The 15756-nt window shown below is 55.0% G+C and overlaps 16 non-coding genes and 1 pseudogene across 16 annotated transcripts; all 17 read right to left on the reverse strand.

Annotated features, from left to right (window-relative positions):
• Window position 1: 1 nt before the first annotated feature.
• Window positions 2-120, reverse strand: LOC126155142 (5S ribosomal RNA). The gene has a single exon (XR_007532654.1). It is a non-coding gene; the product is annotated as a 5S ribosomal RNA (ribosomal RNA).
• An 827-nt stretch (window positions 121-947) lies between these two features.
• On the reverse strand, window positions 948-1066 carry LOC126154983 (5S ribosomal RNA). The gene has a single exon (XR_007532505.1). It is a non-coding gene; the product is annotated as a 5S ribosomal RNA (ribosomal RNA).
• Window positions 1067-1894: 828 nt separating this feature from the next.
• On the reverse strand, window positions 1895-2013 carry LOC126154994 (5S ribosomal RNA). The gene has a single exon (XR_007532516.1). It is a non-coding gene; the product is annotated as a 5S ribosomal RNA (ribosomal RNA).
• Window positions 2014-2840: 827 nt separating this feature from the next.
• Window positions 2841-2959, reverse strand: LOC126155167 (5S ribosomal RNA). Its single transcript, XR_007532677.1, has one exon. It is a non-coding gene; the product is annotated as a 5S ribosomal RNA (ribosomal RNA).
• An 827-nt stretch (window positions 2960-3786) lies between these two features.
• LOC126155006 (5S ribosomal RNA) lies at window positions 3787-3905 on the reverse strand. Its single transcript, XR_007532527.1, has one exon. It is a non-coding gene; the product is annotated as a 5S ribosomal RNA (ribosomal RNA).
• An 827-nt stretch (window positions 3906-4732) lies between these two features.
• Window positions 4733-4851, reverse strand: LOC126155018 (5S ribosomal RNA). The gene has a single exon (XR_007532538.1). It is a non-coding gene; the product is annotated as a 5S ribosomal RNA (ribosomal RNA).
• Window positions 4852-5677: 826 nt separating this feature from the next.
• LOC126155168 (5S ribosomal RNA) lies at window positions 5678-5796 on the reverse strand. The gene has a single exon (XR_007532678.1). It is a non-coding gene; the product is annotated as a 5S ribosomal RNA (ribosomal RNA).
• An 827-nt stretch (window positions 5797-6623) lies between these two features.
• Window positions 6624-6742, reverse strand: LOC126155029 (5S ribosomal RNA). Its single transcript, XR_007532549.1, has one exon. It is a non-coding gene; the product is annotated as a 5S ribosomal RNA (ribosomal RNA).
• Window positions 6743-7569: 827 nt separating this feature from the next.
• On the reverse strand, window positions 7570-7688 carry LOC126155816 (5S ribosomal RNA). Its single transcript, XR_007533253.1, has one exon. It is a non-coding gene; the product is annotated as a 5S ribosomal RNA (ribosomal RNA).
• An 822-nt stretch (window positions 7689-8510) lies between these two features.
• Window positions 8511-8629, reverse strand: LOC126155041 (5S ribosomal RNA). The gene has a single exon (XR_007532560.1). It is a non-coding gene; the product is annotated as a 5S ribosomal RNA (ribosomal RNA).
• Window positions 8630-9456: 827 nt separating this feature from the next.
• LOC126154729 (5S ribosomal RNA) lies at window positions 9457-9575 on the reverse strand. Its single transcript, XR_007532268.1, has one exon. It is a non-coding gene; the product is annotated as a 5S ribosomal RNA (ribosomal RNA).
• Window positions 9576-10402: 827 nt separating this feature from the next.
• On the reverse strand, window positions 10403-10520 carry LOC126155135 (5S ribosomal RNA). Its single transcript, XR_007532647.1, has one exon. It is a non-coding gene; the product is annotated as a 5S ribosomal RNA (ribosomal RNA).
• An 828-nt stretch (window positions 10521-11348) lies between these two features.
• LOC126155092 (5S ribosomal RNA) lies at window positions 11349-11467 on the reverse strand. The gene has a single exon (XR_007532608.1). It is a non-coding gene; the product is annotated as a 5S ribosomal RNA (ribosomal RNA).
• Window positions 11468-12294: 827 nt separating this feature from the next.
• On the reverse strand, window positions 12295-12413 carry LOC126155074 (5S ribosomal RNA). Its single transcript, XR_007532591.1, has one exon. It is a non-coding gene; the product is annotated as a 5S ribosomal RNA (ribosomal RNA).
• An 827-nt stretch (window positions 12414-13240) lies between these two features.
• Window positions 13241-13359, reverse strand: LOC126155372 (5S ribosomal RNA). Its single transcript, XR_007532869.1, has one exon. It is a non-coding gene; the product is annotated as a 5S ribosomal RNA (ribosomal RNA).
• An 847-nt stretch (window positions 13360-14206) lies between these two features.
• LOC126155180 (5S ribosomal RNA) lies at window positions 14207-14325 on the reverse strand. The gene has a single exon (XR_007532689.1). It is a non-coding gene; the product is annotated as a 5S ribosomal RNA (ribosomal RNA).
• Window positions 14326-15153: 828 nt separating this feature from the next.
• LOC126155397 (5S ribosomal RNA) lies at window positions 15154-15272 on the reverse strand (annotated as a pseudogene).
• Window positions 15273-15756: the final 484 nt, after the last annotated feature.

The following is a 15756-nucleotide window of genomic DNA, read 5'->3' on the forward strand; positions in this document are numbered from 1 at the left end:
GAGCCAACAGCACCCGGGTTTCCCAGGCGGTCACCCATCCAAGTACTAGCCGGGCCCGATGAAGCTTGACTTCGGTGATCGGACGAGAACCGGTGTATTCATCATGGTATGGCCGTTGGAGCTCATCTAATGTAGGAGCACGGCAGAATTCGCGTTCGGCTTTTCTCCCAACACACTAAATGTTAGTTTTCGGCCGCATTTGACGAAAGCGCTTCCTTCCGCAACCACCAGTTCCTCGAGGACGGCGCAAGGAGGCGCGCCCGGCGTCTCAGCAGAGCGACGGCCGAATTGGCGGGCGCACCGCCGCGTGTGTGAGACGCACTGCTGCTCGTTGCACCCCCTGTCATTCGCTGGGCGCGTGCAGCCTTCGACACTAGCGCCGGACGCATCTTGTCCCTGGTGTTCAGCGGAGGGCCTGTGCGGGGTGTGGCAGTGTCGTGCTGGAGGGCGCCACTGGTAGCGATGTGGGCTTCCTCGCCTCGCCTCGCCTCGCCTCACTCCAGGTGTCTGCGTAGTTTGCAGTGCATTCGCACCATTCCTATCCCTTTCCCTGTCCCCGTCCCGACTTGTCCCGACTTTGCTCGACTGCCGCTCGCTGCCGCTCGGGTCGTGGTCCATATGACAGCGCAAGCACGACAAACGTCTACGGGACGAGACGAGACGTCTAAGAAATACTTTCGTGGTTACAAATCAAATTTGGAACTCTACACTCCTACACAACAATAGGCGGTGACGTATTTCAGAAATCACCTGCCGATTCGTACTGTTTTGTCGTTTTCAAAGTCTTCTTGGCAAACTTGGTTAGCACATTCTCCCTCAAACTGAGTTAATTACTGCATTTTCGTACCATTACAGTAGTTTAAAAGGCTTAAGGAAGCATCTTTGTCACAACAGAAAGGTAGTTTGAAAATTGGGCTGGCGACATAACAAAAAAACAAAAGGAAGGGAGCCAACAGCACCCGGGTTTCCCAGGCGGTCACCCATCCAAGTACTAGCCGGGCCCGATGATGCTTAACTTCGGTGATCGGACGAGAACCGGTGTATTCATCATGGTATGGCCGTTGGCGCTCATCTAATGTAGGAGCACGGCAGAATTCGCGTTCGGCTTTTCTCCCAACACACAAAATGTTAGTTTTCGGCCGCATTTGACGAAAGCGCTTCCTTCCGCAACCGCCAGTTCCTCGAGGACAGCGCGGGGAGGCGCGCCCGGCGTCCCAGCAGAGCGACGGCCGAATTGGCGGGCACACCGCCGCGTGTGTGAGACGCACTGCTGCTCGTTGCACCCCCTGTCATTCGCTGGGCGCGTGCAGCCTTCGACACTAGCGGAGGACGCATCTTGTCCCTGGTGTTCAGCGGAGGGCCTGTGCGGGGTGTGACAGTGTCATGCTGGAGAGTGCCACTGGTAGCGATGTGGGCTTCCTCGCCTCGCCTCGCCTCGCCTCACACCAGGTGTCTGCGTAGTTTGCAGTGCATTCGCACCATTCCTATCCCTGTCCCTGTCCCCGTCCCGACTTGTCCCGACTTTGCTCGACTGCCGCTCGCTGCCGCTCGGGTCGTGGTCCATATGACAGCGCAAGCACGACAAACGTCTACGGGACGAGACGAGACGTCTAAGAAATACTTTCGTGGTTACAAATCAAATTTGGAACTCTACACTCCTACACAACAATAGGCGGTGACGTATTTCAGAAATCACCTGCCGATTCGTACTGTTTTGTCGTTTTCAAAGTCTTCTTGGCCATACTTGGTTAGCACATTCTCCCTCAAACTGAGTTAATTACTGCATTTTCGTACCATTACAGTAGTTTAAAAGGCTTAATGAAGCATCTTTGTCACAACAGAAACGTAGTTTGAAAATTGGGCTGGCGACATAACAAAAAAACAAAAGGAAGGGAGCCAACAGCACCCGGGTTTCCCAGGCGGTCACCCATCCAAGTACTAGCCGGGCCCGATGATGCTTAACTTCGGTGATCGGACGAGAACCGGTGTATTCATCATGGTATGGCCGTTGGCGCTCATCTAATGTAGGAGCACGGCAGAATTCGCGTTCGGCTTTTCTCCCAACACACAAAATGTTAGTTTTCGGCCGCATTTGACGAAAGCGCTTCCTTCCGCAACAACCAGTTCCTCGAGGACGGCGCAAGGAGGCGCGCCCGGCGTCCCAGCAGAGCGACGGCCGAATTGGCGGGCGCACCGCCGCGTGTGTGAGACGCACTGCTGCTCGTTGCACCCCCTGTCATTCGCTGGGCGCGTGCAGCCTTCGACACTAGCGCCGGACGCATCTTGTCCCTGGTGTTCAGCGGAGGGCCTGTGCGGGGTGTGGCAGTGTCGTGCTGGAGGGCGCCACTGGTAGCGATGTGGGCTTCCTCGCCTCGCCTCGCCTCGCCTCACACCAGGTGTCTGCGTAGTTTGCAGTGCATTCGCACCATTCCTATCCCTGTCCCTGTCCCCGTCCCGACTTGTCCCGACTTTGCTCGACTGCCGCTCGCTGCCGATCGGGTCGTGGTCCATATGACAGCGCAAGCACGACAAACGTCTGCGGGACGAGACGAGACGTCTAAGGAATAAATTCGTGGTTACAAATCAAATTTGGAACTCTACACTCCTACACAACAATAGGCGGTGACGTATTTCAGAAATCACCTGCCGATTCGTACTGTTTTGTCGTTTTCAAAGTCTTCTTGGCAAACTTGGTTAGCACATTCTCCCTCAAACTGAGTTATTTACTGCATTTTCGTACCATTACAGTAGTTTAAAAGGCTTAAGGAAGCATCTTTGTCACAACAGAAAGGTAGTTTGAAAATTGGGCTGGCGACATAACAAAAAAACAAAAGGAAGGGAGCCAACAGCACCCGGGTTTCCCAGGCGGTCACCCATCCAAGTACTAGCCGGGCCCGATGATGTTTATTTTCGGTGATCGGACGAGAACCGGTGTATTCATCATGGTATGGCCGTTGGCGCTCATCTAATGTAGGAGCACGGCAGAATTCGCGTTCGGCTTTTCTCCCAACACACAAAATGTTAGTTTTCGGCCGCATTTGACGAAAGCGCTTCCTTCCGCAACCGCCAGTTCCTCGAGGACGGCGCGGGGAGGCGCGCCCGGCGTCCCAGCAGAGCGACGGCCGAATTGGCGGGCGCACCGCCGCGTGTGTGAGACGCACTGCTGCTCGTTGCACCCCCTGTCATTCGCTGGGTGCGTGCAGCCTTCGACACTAGCGGAGGACGCATCTTGTCCCTGGTGTTCAGCGGAGGGCCTGTGCGGGGTGTGGCAGTGTCGTGCTGGAGGGCGCCACTGGTAGCGATGTGGGCTTCCTCGCCTCGCCCCGCCTCGCCTCACACCAGGTGTCTGCGTAGTTTGCAGTGCATTCGCACCATTCCTATCCCTGTCCCTGTCCCCGTCCCGACTAGTCCCGACTTTGCTCGACTGCCGCTCGCTGCCGCTCGGGTCGTGGTCCATATGACAGCGCAAGCACGACAAACGTCTGCGGGACGAGACGAGACGTCTAAGGACTACATTCGTGGTTACAAATCAAATTTGGAACTCTACACTCCTACACAACAATAGGCGGTGACGTATTTCAGAAATCACCTGCCGATTCGTACTGTTTTGTCGTTTTCAAAGTCTTCTTGGCAAACTTGGTTAGCACATTCTCCCTCAAACTGAGTTAATTACTGCATTTTCGTACCATTACAGTAGTTTAAAAGGCTTAAGAAAGCATCTTTATCACTACAGAAATGTAGTTTGAAAATTGGGCTGGCGACATAACAAAAAAACAAAAGGAAGGGAGCCAACAGCACCCGGGTTTCCCAGGCGGTCACCCATCCAAGTACTAGCCGGGCCCGATGATGCTTAACTTCGGTGATCGGACGAGAACCGGTGTATTCATCATGGTATGGCCGTTGGCGCTCATCTAATGTAGGAGCACGGCAGAATTCGTGTTCGGCTTTTCTCCCAACACTCAAAATGTTAGTTTTCGGCCGCATTTGACGAAAGCGCTTCCTTCCGCAACCGCCAGTTCCTCGAGGACGGCGCGGGGAGGCGCGCCCGGCGTCCCAGCAGAGTGACGGCCGAATTGGCGGGCACACCGCCGCGTGTGTGAGACGCACTGCTGCTCGTTGCACCCCCTGTCATTCGCTGGGCGCGTGCAGCCTTCGACACTAGCGGAGGACGCATCTTGTCCCTGGTGTTCAGCGGAGGGCCTGTGCGGGGTGTGGCAGTGTCGTGCTGGAGGGCGCCACTGGTAGCGATGTGGGCTTCCTCGCCTCGCCTCGCCCTGCCTCACATTAGGTGTCTGCGTAGTTTGCAGTGCATTCGCACCATTCCTATCCCTGTCCCTGTCCCCGTCCCGACTTGTCCCGACTTTGCTCGACTGCCGCTCGCTGCCGCTCGGGTCGTGGTCCATATGACAGCGCAAGCACGACAAACGTCTACGGGACGAGACGAGACGTCTAAGAAATACTTTCGTGGTTACAAATCAAATTTGGAACTCTACACTCCTACACAACAATAGGCGGTGACGTATTTCAGAAATCACCTGCCGATTCGTACTGTTTTGTCGTTTTCAAAGTCTTCTTGGCAAACTTGGTTAGCACATTCTCCCTCAAACTGAGTTAATTACTGCATTTTCGTACCATTACAGTAGTTTAAAAGGCTTAATGAAGCATCTTTGTCACAACAGAAACGTAGTTTGAAAATTGGGCTGGCGACATAACAAAAAAACAAAAGGAAGGGAGCCAACAGCACCCGGGTTTCCCAGGCGGTCACCCATCCAAGTACTAGCCGGGCCCGATGATGCTTAACTTCGGTGATCGGACGAGAACCGGTGTATTCATCATGGTATGGCCGTTGGCGCTCATCTAATGTAGGAGCACGGCAGAATTCGCGTTCGGCTTTTCTCCCAACACACAAAATGTTAGTTTTCGGCCGCATTTGACGAAAGCGCTTCCTTCCGCAACAACCAGTTCCTCGAGGACGGCGCAAGGAGGCGCGCCCGGCGTCCCAGCAGAGCGACGGCCGAATTGGCGGGCGCACCGCCGCGTGTGTGAGACGCACTGCTGCTCGTTGCACCCCCTGTCATTCGCTGGGCGCGTGCAGCCTTCGACACTAGCGCCGGACGCATCTTGTCCCTGGTGTTCAGCGGAGGGCCTGTGCGGGGTGTGGCAGTGTCGTGCTGGAGGGCGCCACTGGTAGCGATGTGGGCTTCCTCGCCTCGCCTCGCCTCGCCTCACACCAGGTGTCTGCGTAGTTTGCAGTGCATTCGCACCATTCCTATCCCTGTCCCTGCCCCGTCCCGATTTGTCCTGACTTTGCTCGACTGCCGCTCGCTGCCGATCGGGTCGTGGTCCATATGACAGCGCAAGCACGACAAACGTCTGCGGGACGAGACGAGACGTCTAAGGAATAAATTCGTGGTTACAAATCAAATTTGGAACTCTACACTCCTACACAACAATAGGCGGTGACGTATTTCAGAAATCACCTGCCGATTCGTACTGTTTTGTCGTTTTCAAAGTCTTCTTGGCAAACTTGGTTAGCACATTCTCCCTCAAACTGAGTTATTTACTGCATTTTCGTACCATTACAGTAGTTTAAAAGGCTTAAGGAAGCATCTTTGTCACAACAGAAAGGTAGTTTGAAAATTGGGCTGGCGACATAACAAAAAAACAAAAGGAAGGGAGCCAACAGCACCCGGGTTTCCCAGGCGGTCACCCATCCAAGTACTAGCCGGGCCCGATGATGTTTATTTTCGGTGATCGGACGAGAACCGGTGTATTCATCATGGTATGGCCGTTGGCGCTCATCTAATGTAGGAGCACGGCAGAATTCGCGTTCGGCTTTTCTCCCAACACACAAAATGTTAGTTTTCGGCCGCATTTGACGAAAGCACTTCCTTCCGCAACCGCCAGTTCCTCGAGGACGGCGCGGGGAGGCGCGCCCGGCGTCCCAGCAGAGCGACGGCCGAATTGGCGGGGGCACCGCCGCGTGTGTGAGACGCACTGCTGCTCGTTGCACCCCCTGTCATTCGCTGGGTGCGTGCAGCCTTCGACACTAGCGGAGGACGCATCTTGTCCCTGGTGTTCAGCGGAGGGCCTGTGCGGGGTGTGGCAGTGTCGTGCTGGAGGGCGCCACTGGTAGCGATGTGGGCTTCCTCGCCTCGCCTCGCCTCGCCTCACACCAGGTGTCTGCGTAGTTTGCAGTGCATTCGCACCATTCCTATCCCTGTCCCTGTCCCCGTCCCGACTAGTCCCGACTTTGCTCGACTGCCGCTCGCTGCCGCTCGGGTCGTGGTCCATATGACAGCGCAAGCACGACAAACGTCTGCGGGACGAGACGAGACGTCTAAGGACTACATTCGTGGTTACAAATCAAATTTGGAACTCTACACTCCTACACAACAATAGGCGGTGACGTATTTCAGAAATCACCTGCCGATTCGTACTGTTTTGTCGTTTTCAAAGTCTTCTTGGCAAACTTGGTTAGCACATTCTCCCTCAAACTGAGTTAATTACTGCATTTTCGTACCATTACAGTAGTTTAAAAGGCTTAAGGAAGCATCTTTATCACTACAGAAATGTAGTTTGAAAATTAGGCTGGCGACATAACAAAAAAACAAAAGGAAGGGAGCCAACAGCACCCGGGTTTCCCAGGCGGTCACCCATCCAAGTACTAGCCGGGCCCGATGATGCTTAACTTCGGTGATCGGACGAGAACCGGTGTATTCATCATGGTATGGCCGTTGGCGCTCATCTAATGTAGGAGCACGGCAGAATTCGCGTTCGGCTTTTCTCCCAACACACAAAATGTTAGTTTTCGGCCGCATTTGACGAAAGCGCTTCCTTCCGCAACCGCCAGTTCCTCGAGGACGGCGCGAGGAGGCGCGCCCGGCGTTCCAGCAGAGAGACGGCCGAATTGGCGGGCGCACCGCCGCGTGTGTGAGACGCACTGCTGCTCGTTGCACCCCCTGTCATTCGCTGGGCGCGTGCAGCCTTCGACACTAGCGGAGGACGCATCTTGTCCCTGGTGTTCAGCGGAGGGCCTGTGCGGGGTGTGGCAGTGTCGTGCTGGAGGGCGCCACTGGTAGCGATGTGGGCTTCCTCGCCTCGCCTCGCCTCGCCTCACACCAGGTGTCTGCGTAGTTTGCAGTGCATTCGCACCATTCCTATCCCTGTCCCTGTCCCCGTCCCGACTTGTCCCGACTTTGCTCGACTGCCGCTCGCTGCCGCTCGGGTCGTGGTCCATATGACAGCGCAAGCACGACAAACGTCTGCGGGACGAGACGAGACGACTAAGGAATACATTAGTGGTTACAAATCAAATTTGTAACTCTACACTCCTACACAACAATAGGCGGTGACGTATTTCAGAAATCACCTGCCGATTCGTACTGTTTTGTCGTTTTCAAAGTCTTCTTGGCAAACTTGGTTAGCACATTCTCCCTCAAACTGAGTTCATTACTGCATTTTCGTACCATTACAGTAGTTTAAAAGGCTTAAGGAAGCATCTTTGTCACAACAGAAAGGTAGTTTGAAAATTGGGCTGGCGACATAACAAAAAAACAAAAGGAAGGGAGCCAACAGCACCCGGGTTTCCCAGGCGGTCACCCATCCAAGTACTAGCCGGGCCCGATGATGCTTAACTTCGGTAATCGGATGAGAACCGGTGTATTCATCATGGTATGGCCGTTGGCGCTCATCTAATGTAGGAGCACGGCAGAATTCGCGTTCGGCTTTTCTCCCAACACACAAAATGTTAGTTTTCGGCCGCATTTGACGAAAGCGCTTCCTTCCGCAACCGCCAGTTCCTCGAGGACGGCGCGGGGAGGTGCGCCCGGCGTCCCAGCAGAGCGACGGCCGAATTGGCGGGCGCACCGCCGCGTGTGTGAGACGCACTATTGCTCGTTGCACCCCCTGTCATTCGCTGGGCGCGTGCAGCCTTCGACACTAGCGGAGGACGCATCTTGTCCCTGGTGTTCAGCGGAGGGCCTGTGCGGGGTCTGGCAGTGTCGTGCTGGAGGGCGCCACTGGTAGCGATGTGGGCTTCCTCGTCTCGCCTCGCCTCAAACCAGGTGTCTGCGTAGTTTGCAGTGCATTCGCACCATTCCTATCCCTGTCCCTGTCCCCGTCCCGACTTGTCCCGACTTTGCTCGACTGCCGCTCGCTGCCGCTCGGGTCGTGGTCCATATGACAGCGCAAGCACGACAAACGTCTGCGGGACGAGACGAGACGACTAAGGAATACATTCGTGGTTACAAATCAAATTTGGAACTCTACACTCCTACACAACAATAGGCGGTGACGTATTTCTGAAATCACCTGCCGATTCGTACTGTTTTGTCGTTTTCAAAGTCTTCTTGGCAAACTTGGTTAGCACATTCGCCCTCAAACTGAGTTCATTACTGCATTTTCGTACCATTACAGTAGTTTAAAAGGCTTAAGGAAGCATCTTTGTCACAACAGAAAGGTAGTTTGAAAATTGGGCTGGCGACATAACAAAAAAACAGAAGGAAGGGAGCCAACAGCACCCGGGTTTCCCAGGCGGTCACCCATCCAAGTACTAGCCGGGCCCGATGATGCTTAACTTCGGTGATCGGACGAGAACCGGTGTATTCATCATGGTATGGCCGTTGGCGCTCATCTAATGTAGGAGCACGGCAGAATTCGCGTTCGGCTTTTCTCCCAACACACAAAATGTTAGTTTTCGGCCGCATTTGACGAAAGCGCTTCCTTCCGCAACCGCCAGTTCCTCGAGGACGGCGCGGGGAGGCGCGCCCGGCGTCCCAGCAGAGCGACGGCCGAATTGGCGGGCGCACCGCCGCGTGTGTGAGACGCACTGCTACTCGTTGCACCCCCTGTCATTCGCTGGGCGCGTGCAGCCTTCGACACTAGCGGAGGACGCATCTTGTCCCTGGTGTTCAGCGGAGGGCCTGTGCGGGGTGTGGCAGTGTCGTGCTGGAGGGCGCCACTGGTAGCGATGTGGGCTTCCTCGCATCGCCTCGCCTCGCCTCACACCAGGTGTCTGCGTAGTTTGCAGTGCATTCGCACCATTCCTATCCCTGTCCCTGTCCCCGTCCCGACTTGTCCCGACTTTGCTCGACTGCCGCTCGCTGCAGCTCGGGTCTTGGTCCATATGACAGCGCAAGCACGACAAACGTCTGCGGGACGAGACGAGACGACTAAGGAATACATTCGTGGTTACAAATCAAATTTGGAACTCTACACTCCTACACAACAATAGGCGGTGACGTATTTCAGAAATCACCTGCCGATTCGTACTGTTTTGTCGTTTTCAAAGTCTTCTTGGCAAACTTGGTTAGCACATTCTCCCTCAAACTGAGTTAATTACTGCATTTTCGAACCATTACAGTAGTTTAAAAGGCTTAAGGAAGCATCTTTGTCACAACAGAAAGGTAGTTTGAAAATTGGGCTGGCGACATAACAAAAAAACAAAAGGAAGGGAGCCAACAGCACTCGGGTTTCCCAGGCGGTCACCCATCCAAGTACTAACCGGGCCCGATGATGCTTAACTTCGGTGATCGGACGAGAACCGGTGTATTCATCATGGTATGGCCGTTGGCGCTCATCAAATGTAGGAGCATGGCAGAATTCGCGTTCGGCTTTTCTCCCAACACACAAAATGTTAGTTTTCGGCCGCATTTGACGAAAGCGCTTCCTTCCGCAACCGCCAGTTCCTCGAGGACGGCGCGGGGAGGCGCGCCCGGCGTCCCAGCAGAGCGACGGCCGAATTGGCGGGCGCACCGCCGCGTGTGTGAGACGCACTGCTGCTCGTTGCACCCCCTGTCATTCGCTGGGCGCGTGCAGCCTTCGACACTAGCGGAGGACGCATCTTGTCCCTGGTGTTCAGCGGAGGGCCTGTGCGGGGTGTGGCAGTGTCGTGCTGGAGGGCGCCACTGGTAGCGATGTGGGCTTCCTCGCATCGCCTCGCCTCGCCTCACACCAGGTGTCTGCGTAGTTTGCAGTGCATTCGCAACATTCCTATCCCTGTCCCTGTCCCCGTCCCGACTTGTCCCGACTTTGCTCGACTGCCGCTCGCTGCCGCTCGGGTCTTGGTCCATATGACAGCGCAAGCACGACAAACGTCTGCGGGACGAGACGAGACGACTAAGGAATACATTCGTGGTTACAAATCAAATTTGTAACTCTACACTCCTACACAACAATAGGCGGTGACGTATTTCAGAAATCACCTGCCGATTCGTACTGTTTTGTCGTTTTCAAAGTCTTCTTGGCAAACTTGGTTAGCACATTCTCCCTCAAACTGAGTTAATTACTGCATTTTCGAACCATTACAGTAGTTTAAAAGGCTTAAGGAAGCATCTTTGTCACAACAGAAAGGTAGTTTGAAAATTGGGCTGGCGACATAACAAAAAAACAAAAGGAAGGGAGCCAACAGCACCCGGGTTTCCCAGGCGGCACCCATCCAAGTACTAGCCGGGCCCGATGATGCTTAACTTCGGTGATCGGACGAGAACCGGTGTATTCATCATGGTATGGCCGTTGGCGCTCATCTAATGTAGGAGCACGGCAGAATTCGCGTTCGGCTTTTCTCCCAACACACAAAATGTTAGTTTTCGGCCGCATTTGACGAAAGCGCTTCCTTCCGCAACCGCCAGTTCCTCGAGGACGGCGCGAGGAGGCGCGCCCGGCGTCCCAGCAGAGTGACGGCCGAATTGGCGGGCGAACCGCCGCGTGTGTGAGACGCACTGCTGCTCGTTGCACCCCCTGTCATTCGCTGGGCGCGTGCAGCCTTCGACACTAGCGGAGGACGCATCTTGTCCCTGGTGTTCAGCGGAGGGCCTGTGCGGGGTGTGGCAGTGTCGTGCTGGAGGGCGCCACTGGTAGCGATGTGGGCTTCCTCGCCTCGCCTCGCCTCGCCTCACACCAGGTGTCTGCGTAGTTTGCAGTGCATTCGCACCATTCCTATCCCTGTCCCTGTCCCCGTCCAGACTTGTCCCGACTTTGCTCGACTGCCGCTCGCTGCCGCTCGGGTCGTGGTCCATATGACAGCGCAAGCACGACAAACGTCTGCGGGACGAGACGAGACGTCTAAGGAATACATTCGTGGTTACAAATCAAATTTGGAACTCTACACTCCTACACAACAATAGGCGGTGACGTATATCTGAAATCACCTGCCGATTCGTACTGTTTTTGTCGTTTTCAAAGTCTTCTTGACAAACTTGGTTAGCACATTCTCCCTCAAACTGAGTTAATTACTGCATTTTCGTACCATTACAGTAGTTTAAAAGGCTTAAGGAAGCATCTTTGTCACAACAGAAAGGTAGTTTGAAAATTGGGCTGGCGACATAACAAAAAAACAAAAGGAAGGGAGCCAACAGTACCCGGGTTTCCCAGGCGGTCACCCATCCAAGTACTAGCCGGGCCCGATGATGCTAAACTTCGGTGATCGGACGAGAACCGGTGTATTCATCATGGTATGGCCGTTGGCGCTCATCTAATGTAGGAGCACGGCAGAATTCGCGTTCGGCTTTTCTCCCAACACACAAAATGTTAGTTTTCGGCCGCATTTGACGAAAGCGCTTCCTTCCGCAACCGCCAGTTCCTCGAGGACGGCGCGGGGAGGCGCGCCCGGCGTCCCAGCAGAGCGACGGCCGAATTGGCGGGCGCACCGCCGCGTGTGTGAGACGCACTGCTGCTCGTTGCACCCCCTGTCATTCGCTGGGCGCGTGCTGCCTTCGACACTAGCGGAGGACGCATCTTGTCCCTGGTGTTCAGCGGAGGGCCTGTGCGGGGTGTGGCAGTGTCGTGCTGGAGGGCGCCACTGGTAGCGATGTGGGCTTCCTCGCCTCGCCTCGCCTCGCCTCACACCAGGTGTCTGCGTAGTTTGCAGTGCATTCGCACCATTCCTATCCCTGTCCCTGTCCCCGTATCGACTTGTCCCGACTTTGCTCGACTGCCGCTCGCTGCCGCTCGGGTCGTGGTGCATATGACAGCGCAAGCACGACAAACGTCTGCGGGACGAGACGAGACGACTAAGGAATACATTCGTGGTTACAAATCAAATTTGGAACTCTACACTCATACACAACAATAGGCGGTGACGTATTTCAGAAATCACCTGCCGATTCGTACTGTTTTGTCGTTTTCAAAGTCTTCTTGGCAAACTTGGTTAGCACATTCTCCCTCAAACTGAGTTAATTACTGCATTTTCGTACCATTACAGTAGTTTAAAAGGCTTAAGGAAGCATCTTTGTCACAACAGAAAGGTAGTTTGAAAATTGGGCTGGCGACATAACAAAAAAACAAAAGGAAGGGAGCCAACAGCACCCGGGTTTCCCAAGCGGTCACCCATCCAAGTACTAGTCGGGCACGATGATGCTTAACTTCGGTGATCGGACGAGAACCGGTGTATTCATCATGGTATGGCCGTTGGCGCTCATCTAATGTAGGAGCACGTCAGAATTCGCGTTCGGCTTTTCTCCCAACACACAAAATGTTAGTTTTCGGCCGCATTTGACGAAAGCGCTTCCTTCCGCAACCGCCAGTTCCTCGAGGACGGCGCGGGGAGGCGCGCCCGGCGTCCCAGCAGAGCGACGGCCGAATTGGCGGGCGCACCGCCGCGTGTGTGAGACGCACTGCTGCTCGTTGCACCCCCTGTCATTCGCTGGGCGCGTGCAGCCTTCGACACTAGCGGAGGACGCATCTTGTCCCTGGTGTTCAGCGGAGGGCCTGTGCGGGGTGTGGCAGTGTCGTGCTGGAGGGCGCCACTGGTAGCGATGTGGGCTTCCTCGCCTCGCCTCGCCTCGCCTCACACCAGGTGTCTGCGTAGTTTGCAGTGCATTCGCACCATTCCTATCCCTGTCCCTGTCCCCGTCCCGACTTGTCCCGACTTTGCTCGACTGCCGCTCGCTGCCGCTCGGGTCGTGGTCCATATGACAGCGCAATCACGACAAACGTCTGCGGGACGAGACGAGACGACTAAGGAATACATTCGTGGTTACAAATCAAATTTGGAACTCTACACTCCTACACAACAATAGGCGGTGACGTATTTCAGAAATCACCTGCCGATTCGTACTGTTTTGTCGTTTTCAAAGTCTTCTTGGCAAACTTGGTTAGCACATTCTCCCTCAAACTGAGTTAATTACTGCATTTTCGTACCATTACAGTAGTTTAAAAGGCTTAAGGAAGCATCTTTTTCACAACAGAAAGGTAGTTTGAAAATTGGGCTGGCGACATAACAAAAAAACAAAAGGAAGGGAGCCAACAGCACCCGGGTTTCCCAAGCGGTCACCCATCCAAGTAATAGGCGGGCACGATGATGCTTAACTTCGGTGATCGGACGAGAACCGGTGTATTCATCATGGTATGGCCGTTGGCGCTCATCTAATGTAGGAGCACGGCAGAATTCGCGTTCGGATTTTCTCCCAACACACAAAATGTTAGTTTTCGGCCGCATTTGACGAAAGCGCTTCCTTCCGCAACCGCCAGTTCCTCGAGGACGGCGCGGGGAGGCGCGCCCGGCGTCCCAGCAGAGCGACGGCCGAATTGGCGGGCGCACCGCCGCGTGTGTGAGACGCACTGCTGCTCGTTGCACCCCCTGTCATTCGCTGGGCGCGTGCAGCCTTCGACACTAGCGGAGGACGCATCTTGTCCCTGGTGTTCAGCGGAGGGCCTGTGTGGGGTGTGGCAGTGTCGTGCTGGAGGGCGCCACTGGTAGCGATGTGGGCTTTCTCGCCTCGCCTCGCCTCGCCTCGCCTCGCCTCGCCTCGCCTCACACCAGGTGTCTGCGTAGTTTGCAGTGCATTCGCACCATTCCTATCCCTGTCCCTGTCCCCGTCCCGACTTGTCCCGACTTTGCTCGACTGCCGCTCGCTGCCGCTCGGGTCGTGGTCCATATGACAGCGCAAGCACGACAAACGTCTGCGGGACGAGACGAGACGACTAAGGAATACATTCGTGGTTACAAATCAAATTTGGAACTCTACACTCCTACACAACAATAGGCGGTGACGTATTTCAGAAATCACCTGCCGATTCGTACTGTTTTGTCGTTTTCAAAGTCTTCTTGGCAAACTTGGTTAGCACATTCTCCCTCAAACTGAGTTAATTACTGCATTTTCGTACCATTACAGTAGTTTAAAAGGCTTAAGGAAGCATCTTTGTCACAACAGAAAGGTAGTTTGAAAATTGGGCTGGCGACATAACAAAAAAACAAAAGGAAGGGAGCCAACAGCACCCGGGTTTCCCAAGCGGTCACCCATCCAAGTACTAGCCGGGCACGATGATGCTTAACTTCGGTGATCGGACGAGAACCAGTGTATTCATCATGGTATGGCCGTTGGCGCTCATCTAATGTAGGAGCACGGCAGAATTCGCGTTCGGCTTTTCTCCCAACACACAAATTGTTAGTTTTCGGCCGCATTTGACGAAAGCGCTTCCTTCCGCAACCGCCAGTTCCTCGAGGACGGCGCGGGGAGGCGCGCCCGGCGTCCCAGCAGAGCGACGGCCGAATTGGCGGGCGCACCGCCGCATGTGTGAGACGCACTGCTGCTCGTTGCACCCCCTGTCATTCGCTGGGCGCGTGCAGCCTTCGACACTAGCGGAGGACGCATCTTGACTCTGGTGTTCAGCGGAGGGCCTGTGCGGGGTGTGGCAGTGTCGTGCTGGAGGGCGCCACTGGTAGCGATGTGGGCTTCCTCGCCTCGCCTCGCCTCGCCTCACACCAGGTGTCTGCGTAGTTTGCAGTGCATTCGCACCATTCCTATCCCTGTCCCTGTCCCCGTCCCGACTTGTCCCGACTTTGCTCGACTGCCGCTCGCTGCCGCTCGGGTCGTGGTCCATATGACAGCGCAAGCACGACAAACGTCTGCGGGACGAGACGAGACGACTAAGGAATACTTTCTTGGTTACAAATCAAATTTGGAACTCTACACTCCTACACAACAATAGGCGGTGACGTATTTCAGAAATCACCTGCCGATTCGTCCTGTTTTGTCGTTTTCAAAGTCTTCTTGGCAAACTTGGTTAGCACATTCTCCCTCAAACTGAGTTAATTACTGCATTTTCGTACCATTACAGTAGTTTAAAAGGCTTAAGGAAGCAGCTTTGTCACAACAGAAAGGTAGTTTGAAAATTGGGCTGGCGACATAACAAAAAAAAAAACAGGAAGGGAGCCAAAAGCACCCGGGTTTCCCAGGCGGCCACCCATTAAAGTACTAGCGGGGCACGATGATGCTTAACTTCGGTGATCGGACGAGAACCGGTGTATTCATCATGTTATGGCCGTTGGCGCTCATCTAACGTAGGAGCACGGCAGAATTCGCGTTCGGCTTTTCTCCCAACACACAAAATGTTAGTTTTCGGCCGCATTTGACGAAAGCGCTTCCTTCCGCAACCGCCAGTTCCTCGAGGACGGCGCGGGGAGGCGCGCCCGGCGTCCCAGCAGAGCGACGGCCGAATTGGCGGGCGCACCGCCGCGTGTGTGAGACGCACTGCTGCTCGTTGCACCCCCTGTCATTCGCTGGGCGCGTGCAGCCTTCGACACTAGCGGAGGACGCATCTTGACCCTGGTGTTCAGCGGAGGGCCTGTGCGGGGTGTGGCAGTGTCGTGCTGGAGGGCGCCACTGGTAGCGATGTGGGCTTCCTCGCCTCGCCTCGCCTCGCCTCGCCTCGCCTCACACCAGGTGTCTGCGTAGTTTGCAGTGCATTCGCACCATTCCTATCCCTGTCCCTGTCCCCGTCCCGACTTGTCCCGACTTTGCTCGACTGCCGCTC

The sequence above is a fragment of the Schistocerca cancellata genome, unplaced genomic scaffold (assembly GCF_023864275.1).
Source record: "Schistocerca cancellata isolate TAMUIC-IGC-003103 unplaced genomic scaffold, iqSchCanc2.1 HiC_scaffold_1100, whole genome shotgun sequence".
Taxonomy (NCBI): domain Eukaryota; kingdom Metazoa; phylum Arthropoda; class Insecta; order Orthoptera; family Acrididae; genus Schistocerca; species Schistocerca cancellata.